At 51.6% G+C, this 14743-nt stretch overlaps 1 pseudogene across 1 annotated transcript in view; it reads right to left on the bottom strand.

Moving 5' to 3' along the window:
• Positions 1-10808: 10808 nt before the first annotated feature.
• Positions 10809-14743, bottom strand: part of LOC311188315 (BOLA class I histocompatibility antigen, alpha chain BL3-7-like) — a 117398-nt pseudogene continuing 113463 nt past the window's right edge. The window contains exon 7 of the transcript in view: positions 10809-10815. The product of the transcript in view is annotated as a BOLA class I histocompatibility antigen, alpha chain BL3-7-like (transcript). The remainder of the gene's footprint in view (positions 10816-14743) is intronic.

The following is a 14743-nucleotide window of genomic DNA, read 5'->3' as shown; positions in this document are numbered from 1 at the left end:
TGACCTTCCCCTCCGTCCACACACGGTCATTCTCCCCACGCCTATAGTGGTAACACTTCTGGGACACCCCTCCTGGCACCATGTCTCTTGGGTCAAACGTGCCCCCGAAGACAAACAGTATGCATGTCGTAACCTGGGTCCTACTCGGATGCGCATTTCTTGTCAAAATCTCCCCTAGCCCAGTGTCCTGTGCATGGATTTTCAAAGTTAGGGAGACCTTTGTCTCAGGATCCATGGAGACTACCCACTTGTGGGTACTGCGGATGCCCACAGGCCGGATGCACAGCACCCATCACCCTCACCCTAACTCTTTCATCAATTACTAACCCTATGAACATCTTCTTTTGTTCCTTTTACCATCAAACCTTAGATCACTGCAAGAACACCTACAAATGTACACTCATGTACAGTGCACCTTCCAGACAAAGGCCTAATGTTCTCTCCAGTCTGTCATAATACGGGTTTGAATACAAAACAGGTTAACGATCTTTTTCAGATTCTTGGGACCAACGCTGGGTACAGGGAGTCCAAGCAGCAGTGCACACTGGCTGGCATTCCTACCCAGTGGCAACATTGTCCATCTCAAGGGACTATGTCCCAACACAAAATGCCACAGTCCAAGTCTCCCAGGACATCCTCCATTCAGAGCAAGTCCTACAAAATCAGCTAACATCATCAGAAAAGACAGAGACACCCTCAACCTGGATTCATATAATCCAAAGTGCTATACCCTTCCTAAATGACTCTTTTGGGACTAATACCTCCTCTTGTTTCCTCTGTGCTTCCCTTCAGAGGCTTCTACTGGCGGCAGCTCCAATTAATCTCAATACCACCATGACCAAGATAATGGACGCTGCTTGCCAGACTCCCCAACTCTCAGTCCCCCTATGGGACTCTAATCACAGCTACCCCTGCTAGCAAACTGGCGCCCTTGTTGGCTTTCATTCCTGCACTTCTAACATTTCGGTTAATGAATAGATACCTCCTTAGAAAAAAACTCTGTGTTTTTAGCATTATCACAAAGACAGCTCCCCTCCCTTGCACAGGCCATGCTCCAAAACCGACGGGCTCTCGACCTGTGAACGGCTGCTAAAGGGGGCACCTACCTGTTCCTCAGGGAAGAATGTTGTTACTATATCAGTGAGTCAAGGATTATAGAAGAAAATGTGGAAGCCTTCATGAAACTACGCAAGGACATGGCAAGGGAAAGCCGGGGCTCCAAGTCTCCACTCACATGGTTTCAAAATCCTGTAGCCTCATGGATCCTCCCACCCTTGGGGCCAATACTAATGATCACCTTATTTTTTTTCTTTTTGCTCCTTGCCTCCTAAAATTCACACAGGCTCGCATTCAGGAAATGTCTCCTACCACATTTAACCAACTCCTCCTCCACCCGTATTCTCGCATCCCTGCAGAAGACCCTCATAACCAGGCCTGAGCCACCCCCTCGGCTCCTGCCAGACCAGGGAGCAGTGATGAGGGAGGAGTTTGAGAGTCCATAAGCAGGCTGGCCCAGGACAAAGAGGAGCAGCGAATATGCAGGGGGGTGGGGGAGTGGGGGGACTAGGGGTGGAATGTAGTTAAATCACAGTCCCCTAGGAATCATCCTTACAGTCACCTAAAGAGCTGGGTGCTTGATCTGTTGCCCCAGCCCCCCAGGACTAACCCCCTTTCAGGTTTCCCTTGTGGCCTAGAACACCAACCTGAAGGGGGACTCAAGACCCTGGAACCCAACCCTGGGAGAGGATTCAGGCTCACTTGCTCTGTTCTGTACCCCACCTTTAAACACTGAGCGCCTACAAAGCCTACGCTTCCCTAGTAAACTTGAAACGCTGGCAACTGCTCTGGGAGACACTGGGAAGAATTGTTTAGTTTGGTTTTCTGCGGGGTTTCTACTTCTCCACGGAGACTTTCCAATTTTTGTCTGACTCCTCCATCTCACATTCTAATTCCTTATGACCCTGGGGCCAGAGTGCCCCCCAATCAGTGCTCTTTGGAGTGATCTGTTTACCCTCTGTGGATCAGACCCCAGCAAACTGACCTTCCCAGTTGGGAATCTTCCCCCAGTCGTCTCAACATGGGTTGCTCAGCTCACCACAGGATAAACAGGCGACTGAAGCATCAATTCTGCTTGAGTCTCCTGAGAAAAAAAAAGCCTTCTGTGTTAATGCACGTATGCAGACATATGTGAGATTGTAACAGATTGCTCTGAAATGGGCCTGGCTGTGCCCCTGGCTGTCCCCTCACTGCCTCCTGCCATCAGCATCCACTGGTGCAGGAGCTTGAGCAGCGCTGTTAATGGGTAACATGTACAAGAAAGGGCCCTGACGTCTGAGTACTCACATGCTTGCTTTTCCACCCCGCGCTGGCTTTGCCCGCTGGCAGCTACTGATTCATGGCATCCCAGAAGTTGGAGTCTGAAGACTGAGTGTAAATTCCTAAATATTTTTTCTTTAAACCATGTTATCAGTCCATTTCTTCTGTCATTGGGAGGGAGGTGGGGGGGGACTACTCACAGCACCTAGTAGAGGTGTTGGTGGCATGAAGTCAGATGGCAAATCTAACTTGTAAAGTGGGATGTGAGTACAGGGGCTTGCCGTTCTTGTGAGCCTCAACTCTCTTTTTCCTCTCTGCAGTTGAGAGACTACCAAAGGAAAAATATCTTGGGTTCTCCTGCAGGAGTTAAGAAAAAGAAGAAGAAACATGGTAGTAAGCCAGAGACAACTGCATCTGGTGGCTATGAGTCATCAAAAGATGTAAGTCTTGCTCTGCCAGGCTTCCTGGGAGAGGGGTGCTCCAGGGCAGCTGAGTGAGAGGTGAAGAGCATGAAAGAAGTGGGTAAGAACCCTGCGTCTGAGTGCGGCCTCTCCGTAGCTCTGCTGGGGATCTGATTTGGGGCGACACTGTTTAAGCTCTTTGTACACCTGTGAGTCAGGCTGCTACAGCTCTACTTAAATCTAGGCAGCATCCTGAGATGATTGTGTGGGGGCCTGGTTCGCAGTAAGCCTTCAGTACAGGACTTCTTGCTCTGGCAATTTCCCTCATCCCCAGCCTCAAGGGGAAGCCAGTCAACGAGGACATCCTCTCCCTTTAGAGCTGCACAGATGAGCTCTGGGTGCTTGGGATTAGGTGACTTCTGAGATGGGAGTCTGTCTTTGCCACCTGCTTGCTGGGTGATCACAGGGAAAATCATGTCCTTCCCAGGTCTCAGTTTCTCACCTGGAAGATAATATTGTTGGGCCAGATCAGTGTCTTCCAGACTGATTTGGTAGCTTTGATCATCTTTTGGTTCACGTTGCTTTCTGCCTCAGGCGAGGCAGTGAGTGGCCATTTGGAAAGATGGCACAGGCCGTGGTATGGATCCGTCACCCTTGTCTCCAGCATCCATCATCCACAGCTGCTCTTTTTCCTTCTCTTACCTTCCTGTCTTCTCTAAGTCACTTTTCTCTTTCTCCCCTTGCCCTTGTTTTTCCCTTTTCACCTGTAGATTCAGGATATTCTGCAGGTGTTGGTGTCTGACCTTAACCGCTCCAATGGGGTAGCGCTGCCCCCATTGGACAGGAGGCCGTTCTGAGACCCCCTCTCTTGCTTGCCCTCTCCCAGCGTGCATGCTGGAGGCTTGTCTGGTTGGGGTACTTGGCCTCTGGCTGATTTTATGTTGCCATCATTAACTCTTGGTGTGTCCATATCTGCAATTTCACCTGCTGGGTTGGTTGTTGTTTTCCTTCCCGCACATCTTTATCATCTTGGAGAAGATACAATACACCAAGAAGCATGGGAGGTCATTTGGGAAGAGCTTCCAGGGCAGGGGTGTGAGAATGGGCCTTCCAAGCCTCCAGGGTGAATGCTCAGGGGACCGTCCTACTGGGAGAGCGTCAATAAACGCCTCCCCCCAAACATAGGCTTGCCCTCTGGGCATATCCCCCAAAGACCAACAGTCCACATAGGAGTTGATTGGGCAACATAATGAATTTAGTTTAGCTTAAGAGTGGGAAATGCAGGCTTAGGAGAAAGGGGGCTTTTGTTATAGGTGCAAAGATTAAGGTGAGTTTTATAGAAGAAGTGCAAAGTACATGAGGTTCACCAGAGATGAGTGACTGGGATATTCTCCCTCACTGTCTTTCAAAAATCAACTGGACACTTACCCATCTCCCATGGGCCTTGGCAGTAGACACTTTGCTAGGCGGCAAGATGGGATGTGGCAACTGAGGGAGGAGTTGGCTCTGAAGGGTCTGGAGGCTGGAGGGGTGGCCTTTCAGACTGATGTGTAGAGGTGGGCAGTATTCATTCCTGTGGAGAGCGGGTGACGTGGGAGTCCCAGGCAGAGGGTGGGTGCAGGAGATGATCAGGATCCGGAGCCCAGAGAGCGCTTGGCAAGAAGGTAAGGTGCCTGGGGTGCCCTGGGCTGGGGGATGACCTCGTCCTGATGTGGGAGGGGACACCGAGCTCTGGGTCTCCAACTGCATTGGGTGGTGTCTCATTGTTTCTTCTGTCTGTCCAGTCCCATCAGAACATGGAGGTGACTGGCTCACTCCAAACAGAGCAACACACCAAGAGCGAGCTGGCCACGAAACTTGGCCAGCTGCGGGAGAATCTGGCAGAGCTGCAGGAGCTGGTAAGGCCTGCGCCAGCTGGGAAGGGCTCGGAGGCCTCCGGGAGGGAGGTCCTTAGGCCAGGACAGAGATGGCTCCAACTCAGGGCTGGGGGGCACTGAGGACCCTGCAGTCCTGCCAGGTCCGTGACCACCTGTGCCCTAGGCTCTGACATGAAGTGGTGGGTTCCTCGGGACTGCAGGTCACCTCCCTGCTGGAGGCATGAGCCAGTAGGGGAGAGACGAGGAGACGTGGAGACATCCTGGTTCCAGACTTGGCTCTAGGTCGCGCTTCAGTGAACAGGGCTGAGCCTCAGCATCCTTCACTTCAGAGAGCACTAGAAAGCAGTTCTGCTGCGGTGAAGGAAGGGGCCTGGACTGGTGGCAAAGTCCCACAGTGCCTGCCTCAGGAAGAGGGGCCTGTGCCTGTCCCCCGCATCTGTGGGCACAGATTGGGAGGTGCCTCGGTGGCAGGAACCAGCAGCAGCGGTGGTCTCCACTCTGCTGCTCCACCACTAGTCCATTGAGGCAGTTGCTCCTCAGAACTGCCCTTTCCTGCATGCTTCCTGGGTTATGGCAGGACCAATCAGGTGCAAGCTATGAGCTGATTGGTGCTAAGTGGCCCAGTCAGCCAAGGATGAAAAATGGTCCAGGGCCTCCCTGGTGGCCTAGGGGTTAAGTCTTGGCACCATCACCACTACTGCCTGAGTTTGATCCCTGGCCGGGAGCTGACCCACAGGGCGCAGCAGACCTCTCCTGCCTTGCCAGCTGCTCCCCTCAGCAGTGTGTTTCAGTCAGTCTGCCTGTTCTGCTCACTCTACACCTCTGGCCAATACCCCAATTCTTCTGCACAAAAAAAGAAAAATGGTCCAAACAGACTTGAGGTTGGGACACCCTGAAGAGTGATATAAGCCAGGGTTAGAGGGAGCTGAGGGGCTCTGTTCCAACCTCCAAAGAAAGAAGGGGAAGACTCTGTTCCTGGCCTCTCAAGAAAGGAGGACCAGAAGCTGAAAGAAGACAAGCAGCATCCAGTAGCCAACCTCTGCGGGAGGAAGAGAGGATGAAGACCTCTGTCAGAGACTGGGCCTCCAGTCCTGCGTCTGACATCACCTGAAAGGACCACCAAAGGTTCCGGGCCTCATGTCTGAAAGAGCTGTTTGTTGTTGTTGTTGTCCAGCAACTCACAAAGAGCTATTAACTCTTGGTGTCTCTGATACCGGCTGGGATACCAACTGAAAAGGGTATTCACAAGGCATGAGGATGGGATGCCAGGATAGGCCACAGTGTTACCCACCTGCCCGGGCTCTAAGACAAGAGGGCTGCCAAAAAGCCCCAAAGCCAAAACCAAGGGCTGGAGCAATCCAGTACCCATACGAGAGGGCCCTACAGGCTGCAGCCGATGGAAGGATAGTGCCCAGTAGGGGACTCATCATGTGGTTCTCAACCATGTGCACAATTGCAAGAGACTTCAGGCTCTGGAAACAACCAACTTGGGGGCCTCCCCTGGTGGCGCAGTGGTTGAGTGTTGGGCTGCATAGCTGTTTGAAGCCTCTGCTGCCCGCAGACTCTGCAGCGCCGTTTGATCCCTGGCCACCGACGAGGGTCCCACATGGCGTGACAGTCCTCTCCTGCTGCCTGCTGCTCCCCTCAGCAGTGTACTTCGGTTTTTCTGCATGTTCTGCTCCCTGCTCTGGCTCTGGTGAATTCTCTCACCCTCCTGCACTTCTGACTGTACCCAGTGCTTGTATAAATAAAATTAAAAAAAAAAAAAGAAGAAGTTCTGTTTGCAGAACTTCTAACCTCCTGGAACCCCCTGTGCAGAGTAAGCAGGTGCTCTCAGAGACTCCAGCTCCCTTTAGGGCGGCAGGTGCCAGCACACCAGCAGAGGACCTTACACTACTTCAAAGGAAACCGGCACCCCCCTGATCACTGCAGCACTATTTACAGTAGCCAAGCTGTAGAAGGGATGGTACATAGATAATAGGATACTACTCATCAAGAAACATAAACTCATGCCATCTGGGGCAACATGGATGGAGCTAATGGAAATAAGCCCAAAGGAGAAAGACAAATACGTCACTTAGATATAGAAAAATTAAACAAAGGGCTAGTTTAAGCTATCCTTTGAGTCTCCCCGGTGGTGCCTGACTACTGGCTGGGGCTGCAGACCAGCCCAGACTTTCTGGCCTGGCAGCGCTGGATGGTGGACTGACCCTCTCTAGTTTGACATCAAACTCATTTGACAACAAAGCCTGACTCCAGCTGACTGAATCCCCCATTGTGTCTTGTTTCACCTGCACCACCGCTGGGTCCCCAGCCTCTGCTGTTTGCTGGGTCTGAGATGGATCTTGTACTTGATGCTGCTCGTAATTTTTTGTTTGTTTGTTTTTAAGATTCATTTTTTATTTATTTATGCATACAAGAACTGGGGTATAGGCCAGAGGGGCAGAGGGTGAGAGGATTCACCAGACATAGAGTAGGGAGCAGAATAGGCTGATCCACTGAAATCCACTGCTGAGGGGAGGGGTGGGTGAGACAGGAGAGGTCTGCTGCCCCCTCTATGTTGCTCCCTAGCCAGGGATCAAACTCAGGTCTAAGCAGTGATAGCACTCAGACTTAAACCTTATGCCACCAGGGAGGCCCTCTTTTATATATTTTTTACATCTTTTGATATTATTTAAAATAATAGAAGTGCTCCTACTGCTCTACTTTCATAATAAACACGCTCCTTCCTCCCAGCCCTTGGCTCAGGTCGGGTTTACACGTGTCTTTGTCACCTTTACTCAGTGTCCATCTCTCATGACAGAGCAAGCTCCACGTCTCCGGGGTCCTCTCTCTGCTCCCCATTGTATCTGCAGGGGAGGCAGCTTGGGGAGGCAGGAGCCAGCCAGGGAGAGGGATGCTGGCAAGTGAAGAGGAGGCAAAGGCAGAGAACACTTGGGAGATGCTCCCTGGTTCCCTGAGAAAAGCATTTCTCAAAGTGTGGTTGTGGAATCCTTGAAGTCACCCAGAGCCTGTCACAGGAACCACGAGGTCAAAACTATTTTCAAAACGTCACTAAGACACCATTGGCTTTTTCACTATTTCGCCATCTGCTGAGGTAAAACTTACTAAAAATGGAGCTTAAATTACTAACTGCAGTTATTCTTCACAACTACCTACCACAGAAACACAGCTCCAAGCCAGTTTCACTTCAAAGTGTTTTGGCTGAAGCATTAAAAATTATCTTCATTATTCTGTCATCCTCAAATCCACATTTTACAGCACCTGATGCGATGACACGCAAGTGCACACACAACACTCCTGCTGTGTCCCCAACTACCATGTGCCAAGGAAAACATTTGCATGAGATGAATTAGACTGAGAACTGGGGAGGAGTCACAAGTGTCCAGGGCCCAGCACAGGTGGTGGAGACAGAAGGGAGGCCCCCTGTGCTGGGCCCTGGACACTTGTGACTCCTCCCCAGTTCTCAGTCCCCAGTGCCTGGAGGTTCCCAGAGAACCAGTCAGCATCACTGCCTGTCCAGGTAAGTCTCCACCCACCAGCCTAGGGTCAGAAGCTCCCCAGACCCCAGCAGTGCTGATCATGGGGCCCCCAACCCTGCTCCTGCTGCTTCTCTCCAGGGCTCTGGCCCAGACAGACACCTGGGCTGGTGAGAGCAGGGTGGAGGGAAAAGGCTTCTGCAAAGGAAGCTGCTGCCTTAGGCCCCTCTGTCACCCCCGTGGCCCCCTCAGTCCTGGTCCCTTTCTGTCCCCCCACCCTGCCTCCTCCTTTTGTCCCCTGAGTCTTGCCCCCTCTGGACCCGCTGCCCATGTTCAGTCTCTGGAGCTCCCTCCCTCCTGGACACTTTCTCCCCTGCCCCATCTCCATGGGACTCAGGACCTGCCCCGGGAGGAGGGTCCGCCAGGCTTCACCCCTCCCCGCCCCCAGGCTCCCCTTCTCTGAGGGTGTTAGAAATGGTGATGTCCCGCCCGGCCTCGGGGAGCCCCGGTGCATCGCGGGGGGCTACGTGGACGACCCGCAGTTCGGGGTTCAGCAGCGACTCCCCGGGCCAGAGCGCGGAGCCGCGGGCCCCTGGGCGGGCGGGGCGGGAGGGTCGGGCGAGGAGACGCGGCTCCGCAGACACTCGGCGCGGAGGCTCCAAGCGCTCCTGGAGGCCCCGCGCGGCCGCCGCAGCCAGAGCCGGGCCGGGGAGCAGCGCGGGCCGGGGCGGGTCACCGCTCCCGCCCCACCCCCCGCCCCGAGTCTCGGGGCCCCGTGACCCCCGAGGCCGTGGCCCCTGCCAGGCCCCTTGACCAGGGAGGAGCCCGCGGGACTTTCACCCTTTAGGTTTCTTTTAAGTTTGGGATTATTCAGGGCGGGAGATCGGGTGCGGGCGGAGACCACGGGGTGACTGAAGGGCCGGGGCTCAGGGTCTCCCACGATCCAGAGGACTCTGGGCTGCGCCGCGGGGCCCGACGGCGCCTCCCCCGCGGGCACGACCAGCTCCCCACGACGGCGCCGGGGACGCGCCCTGGGCGGGGACCTGCGCGCCTGGACCCGGCGGGCCCGCGGCTCAGCTCCCCGGCGCGAGGGGGAGGGGGAAGGTCGGGCAGAGCAGGACGGGAGCAGCCTGGGGGGCGGGTGCGTGGTGGGGCCCCCAGACTCCTGGGGGTGGGGAAGGAGGCGCCTCAGCTCAGAGGTAAGAGGGCTGCGGGGCCTTTGATCTCCCTGAGGCGCGCACCCCGCAGGGAAATGGAATCATGGTGAGGAAGCGCCCCCTTCTGGCCAGAGAGGGAGCTGTCGGCCACGTTTTCCAGCTCTGGGATGGAGACTGGCCCAGAGGCTCCTACTTTTTCTGAAGGACAATTAAGGAATCCAGTTCTTCCTGAGAAAGAGGGGAGACCACCCCTGAAATCACCCTGCACAGGATCCTTTTGACCGGCAGCCATCTTAGGAACAATGAGTTTCTCTCTCGAGATCTTGTTTTTTGGTGAGAGAGCATTTTTGGAGATCTCACTCCTGCCTGTCTGTGTCATCACCCTCCACCCAAGGCAGCAACAAAATGCTCAGAGACCTGCATCCCACCCTGGGCTCTCACCTGCTATCCCGGACTCCCAGACCAGGCTGTTTTTGGGGGTTTGTGCTCCTCCCTCCAAGCATAGTGTTCTGTCCACTGGAGTATGGTCACATGAGGCTGCTTCAGTGTCCATGGAGGAAACACAAAGCATGAAATGTCTGATTCTTCCTACTCAGGCCCCCAATCGCCCTATGTGACCCATCACCCCATCTCTGAGCATGAGGTTACCCTGAGGTGCTGACCCTGGGCTTCTACCCTGCGGACATCACCCTGACCTGGCAGCAAGATGGGGAGAACATGACTCCAGGAAATGGAGCTGGTGAACACCAGGCTGGGGGTGGCGGGGTATGGAAATTACCAGAAGTGGGCAGCTGTGGAGGTGTCTTCTGGAGAGGAGAAGAGATATACATGCCATGTGCAGCATGAGGGGCTGATAGCACCCCGAGTCCTGAGATGGGGTAAGGAGGGGGATATGGGCACCCGGCTGACTCAGGGGCATCAGAAGCCCTTCTGGAGACCTTCAGAGGATCACACTGAGGCCTCAGGTTCAGGGTCTGACCTTCTCTTCCATTCCAGTTCCCCCTCCTCAGTTCTCCATCCTTGCTGTCGTCCTCATTTCCAGCTTGGTTCTCTTTGGAGGTGTGCTCACTGGACACAAGTTGGCTTCATGTGAGGGGCTAGAAGAAGTGCTCAGGTAGGGAAGGGAGTGGGGGATCTTGTCCACTGGGGGCTTTCATGTCCCAGGGAGAACTTCCTACCCTGTTAATGGGTAGTACCATCCACACGTGTGTGGCCCAAAGGGCATCTGGTCCAGTTCCCTCTCACCTCCGTTCTTCATTTTTCCCAGTCCAAACCTGGGTCTTTACTCACAGTTCTGGAAACTTCCCTGTGGTGCAGGATTAGAAGATTCCTTTAGGCTTCTGACCTGATTCCTCCCTGGTCTCACATGATGCTTCTTCCCACAGGAGGACAAGGAGGAAGCTACACTCAGGCTGCAAGTAAGTGTGGTCAAGGGTTGGATCCCTGAGCCCCTGGGAACAGTGTAGATGGAGTCCATGTAGGAGTCACTCTCATCTGTTCCTCCTGTGGTCTCATCTCTGACCAAGTTTTGTTGTGTTCTCCCCCAGCAGCCACAGTCCCAGTGCTCTGAAATGTATCTCAGCCCCTAAAAGGTGAGACCCTCGAAGACTGCTGGGGGGGTTGGGGTTTGTGGCAGAGAGGCTGGGACAAGATTTTGGGGATGCTTTCAGGAGGACATCTTGAGAATGCAGTGGACCATTGATATTGTTAACACTGAGGTAATTCACCTGAATTTCTTCCTCATTATTTTCTTTTGGGGTATTAGACAGCTTTCCGTGGGCCTGAGTGTTACAGGATTTATTTTTGCCCACATTTTGTGGCTTTATGATCCCCTGGTTTAAACCACTTCACACCTTTGAGAACGGCCCATATCCAAAAGACCAGAAACAACAAGTGCTGGCAAGGATGTGGAGAAAAGGGGACAGTCCTGCATTGTTTTTGGATATAGACTGAGCCAGCCCTTCTGGAAACAGTACTGAGGTTTCTTAAAGAGTAAGTGTGGTTCTGTCATTGGACCGAGCAATTCTACACTGAGGATCTCCTCAGAGAGGATAAATACTCTCCTGTGAAGGAATCTGCACTCCCGTCACGCCACCAGTGCAGCAGTATTTACAGTAGCCAAGCTATGGTAACCACCTAAACGCCTCCAAACAGGTGACAAATCAAGAATTTGGGATTATATGTATACATATATGTACATATACAGGTGACTCCAAAGGACATGAACGTTGGGGTTTGGGGGAGGGAGCTGTCAGGGGTGAAGTTGCCACCACATACTAGTAGGGGCCAGGGTGGGGGGAGGGGAGTCCTGCCCAGCTCTCTATACCTCAAGCCAACTATGAGATACTTCTCAACCTCCTCCACTTCCTCAGGTCCTGTGCTTTTTCAGTCCTGCTCAGAAGCTGCTTCTCCATGGAACTGCATTTATAGAGGTGTTGTTCTGACACTCTCTACTCTGTGTGCAATTTGAATTAATTTATTCTGGAGCTTGATGTTATTTGATTTCCCATCATCTTATGTTGTGTATCCTGTCATTCCTGTTACACACACACACACACACACACACACACACACACACTCACTCCCCTCTCCTTGGGAACCAGACCTTCACTCAGCACTGGGGCTACTCTGACCCTCTGTCTCTGGTTCCCTCAGAGTCGCCCTCTCTGCAGTGTCTCTACTCAGCAGTTTCTGAGCAGCCCCAGGAGTCCCTGCACCTCCTGCCTCTGACCTTATGGGAAACCAGCCTCTCAGCCTGCATGACAGTGAGGAGGCGAAGGCAAAGTCCTGAGGTCAGTGACTGATGGAGGAGACAGTTTACTTTTTTTTCTTTTTACCTTCATTGTATTATTCAACTGAGGTTAGCATTGGTTTACAACACTGCATGTGTTCAGAGGCAAGGGTCACACCTCTTCAGATGTTTGTTACATCACACCCACCCTAACGGCACCCACAGTCTTAACCATAGTCCATTGGACCCTCTTCCTACTTTGTTTCCTACTCTTACCCCCAGCCCATAGCTTCCATTCTGCAGTCATATATATAGAGTATGTTTTGGTTTAGTTTCATCTGTCCCTGCTTTGTTTCTTTATATTACAAATATGAAATCATCCAGTATTTAACTTTCCCCTTCAAACTTATTTCACTTAGTATCATCCCATCCATATCTATCCATGTTGTTGCAAATCTAATATTTCATCTTTTTCACGGCCGAGTAGTATTCCATTGTGTATATAGCTTGTATTCTTTATCCCTTCACCTACCGCTGGGCACGTAGGTTGTCTTCATTGCTTGGTTATGGTAGACAGTGCTGCAGTGACCATAGGAGGTGCATATTCCTTGGAATTAGTGTTTTTACCTTCTTTGGGTAAATACCAAGGAATGGGATGCCTGACCATGTGACAGGTCTATTTTGAGGAACCTTCATTTTTTTTTTTTTCTATAGGGGCAGGACCAATCTGCTATCCATTGAAAAGAGAGGTTCCAGGTTACCGCCCCGCCCAAGGAAAGGTGGATCTGAGCAGTGATGAGAAGCTAAGGAAGAGGAGGAAGATGTGGAGTAAGATGAGGAAAGGAGACTGGAGGGGGAGCATGGAGCAAAGAGACATGTTAAGAAGAAACCACACTTGCTTCTCACTTGGACTTGTGCCAGGGAGTTGGGGACATGGAAAGAGACATGTGAAAGAGACAAAAATGTGAATGAGAGACCCATCAGGAGGCTGACAATGGCAGCTGTTATCTTGATGTGGATTTTGATTTTGTTCTTGTCCTTCCAGACTCACCTGGCCCTTCCTGCCCCTTTCCCATGGGTCTCTACCAGTAGGTGCCTTAGCCTTGTGGCAGGCGTTCAGGCCCCAATGGGCCTGCTTTGGGCCAAGCCTGTTTGGCTGGGCATTTACCCATGAGGGGGACGGGTAACTTTGAGTGCTTCACCTGGGAACTATTCTAACTATATTCTTTCTCTTCTCTCTCTCTATTGCACACTGATTTTTTATTTTATACTAATTGTATTAAAGTGCTTTCCTATTGACGATCTTACACTTTAGAGTAGTTTTGTCTTTATGCAGCTGATGGCAGATTGCTGCACCTCCCCCTGCAGTGACCTTTAGGGCTAACTGTCCCTAGGTCCGGCTGGGCAACCAGCGCGCAGGGGGAGAACAGCAAAACCCTACCTGCTGCACCTCCCCCCGCAGTGATCTTTAGGAATGGCTTTCGCCACGGTCCCTAGATCCGGCTGGGCAACCAGAGCGCAGGGGGAGAACAGCCTGAAGCAGAGAAAGTGCAGCAGAAGTTCCCTGAAAAGGCAGAAGCTTATCAAAAGATAACTAATGACCACCAAGAACCACTACAAGAATGCTAAAAATCTTATCCTGTCTTTCTAGAACTACAAACTTTAATCCCTTATTTGTCTTTCTAAACTTCCTTCTTTCTTCTATAATGGTCATTGCTTGTTATGTAGATCACCTCCCTGATAGTGATAGACTGAGCCCATGAGCAAGCTAATTTCCTTGATATTCATTCCTGTGCTTTTGGAAAACATATATATACTGGTCACAAACTCAAAGAAAATTACACTCAGATTTTCACTCTTGAAGTGTGTCTGTTTGTCATTTCTTTCGCAGACTCCCTGACCACCCTGCACGCTTCTCTCAACCCTGAGGTGGCCTCATCGTCTACTGCTGTGCTGGTCTGTGGCAGCAGATCCCATGTAGAATGTGCAGTTTTGAGGGCCCAGGGAACCCCTCATTCTGCCCACTAACAAGACGAGACATCATTCCCACCCACCATGTGCCAGAGTTCCTTTTCCTCCACACCCTTCAATGGGCCATTCTCACAGTGTGAGGTGGTAACTCATTATGGTTTCAATTGGCATTTTCCTGACAGCACATGACCAGCATTTATCCATGTACCTATTGGCCACGTGTGTGTCTTCTTTAGAAAAAGTATCTATTTAGCTCCTCTGCCCCTGTTTTGACTTGTTTTCTTGTTTTGGAGTTCTTCGTAGATTTTGGATATTAACTCCTTGTTGGATTGATGATGTGCAAATAGTTTCTCCGATTTGATATTGTCTTTTCATTTTAACGATAGTTTCCTTCACTATGTAGAAGCTTTTTTCTGATGTGATTCCATTGGTTTCTTTTTGCTTTTGCTTCCTTGGAGCACAGAATGCATTATGGGCAGTGAAAATACTCTGTATGATATTCTCATGATGGACACAGGTCATTATACATTTGTCCAACACCCCAAGAATGGACAATACCAGAGTGAACCCTGAGAGAAACCATGACTTTGTGACTGTGACATGCAGGTCCATCACTTGTAGTCGACGTGTCAGTCTGGTCTTCACACATGATTTGGACATGATGTGTGAAGAGTTTTATAAGTTGAGGAATGAAGTGTAATTTACTTTAGAAAGCATATTTCATGCTCATACAAGAACATTTAAATAACACTCAAGGATACTCATCAGTCATTCCCCTCCACCCCCAACACCCCAGTCAGCCAATGTCTGC

The sequence above is a fragment of the Talpa europaea genome (assembly GCF_964194135.1).
Source record: "Talpa europaea genome assembly, chromosome: 2".
Lineage (NCBI taxonomy): Eukaryota > Metazoa > Chordata > Mammalia > Eulipotyphla > Talpidae > Talpa > Talpa europaea.
This window is presented reverse-complemented; position numbering and strand designations above follow the sequence as displayed.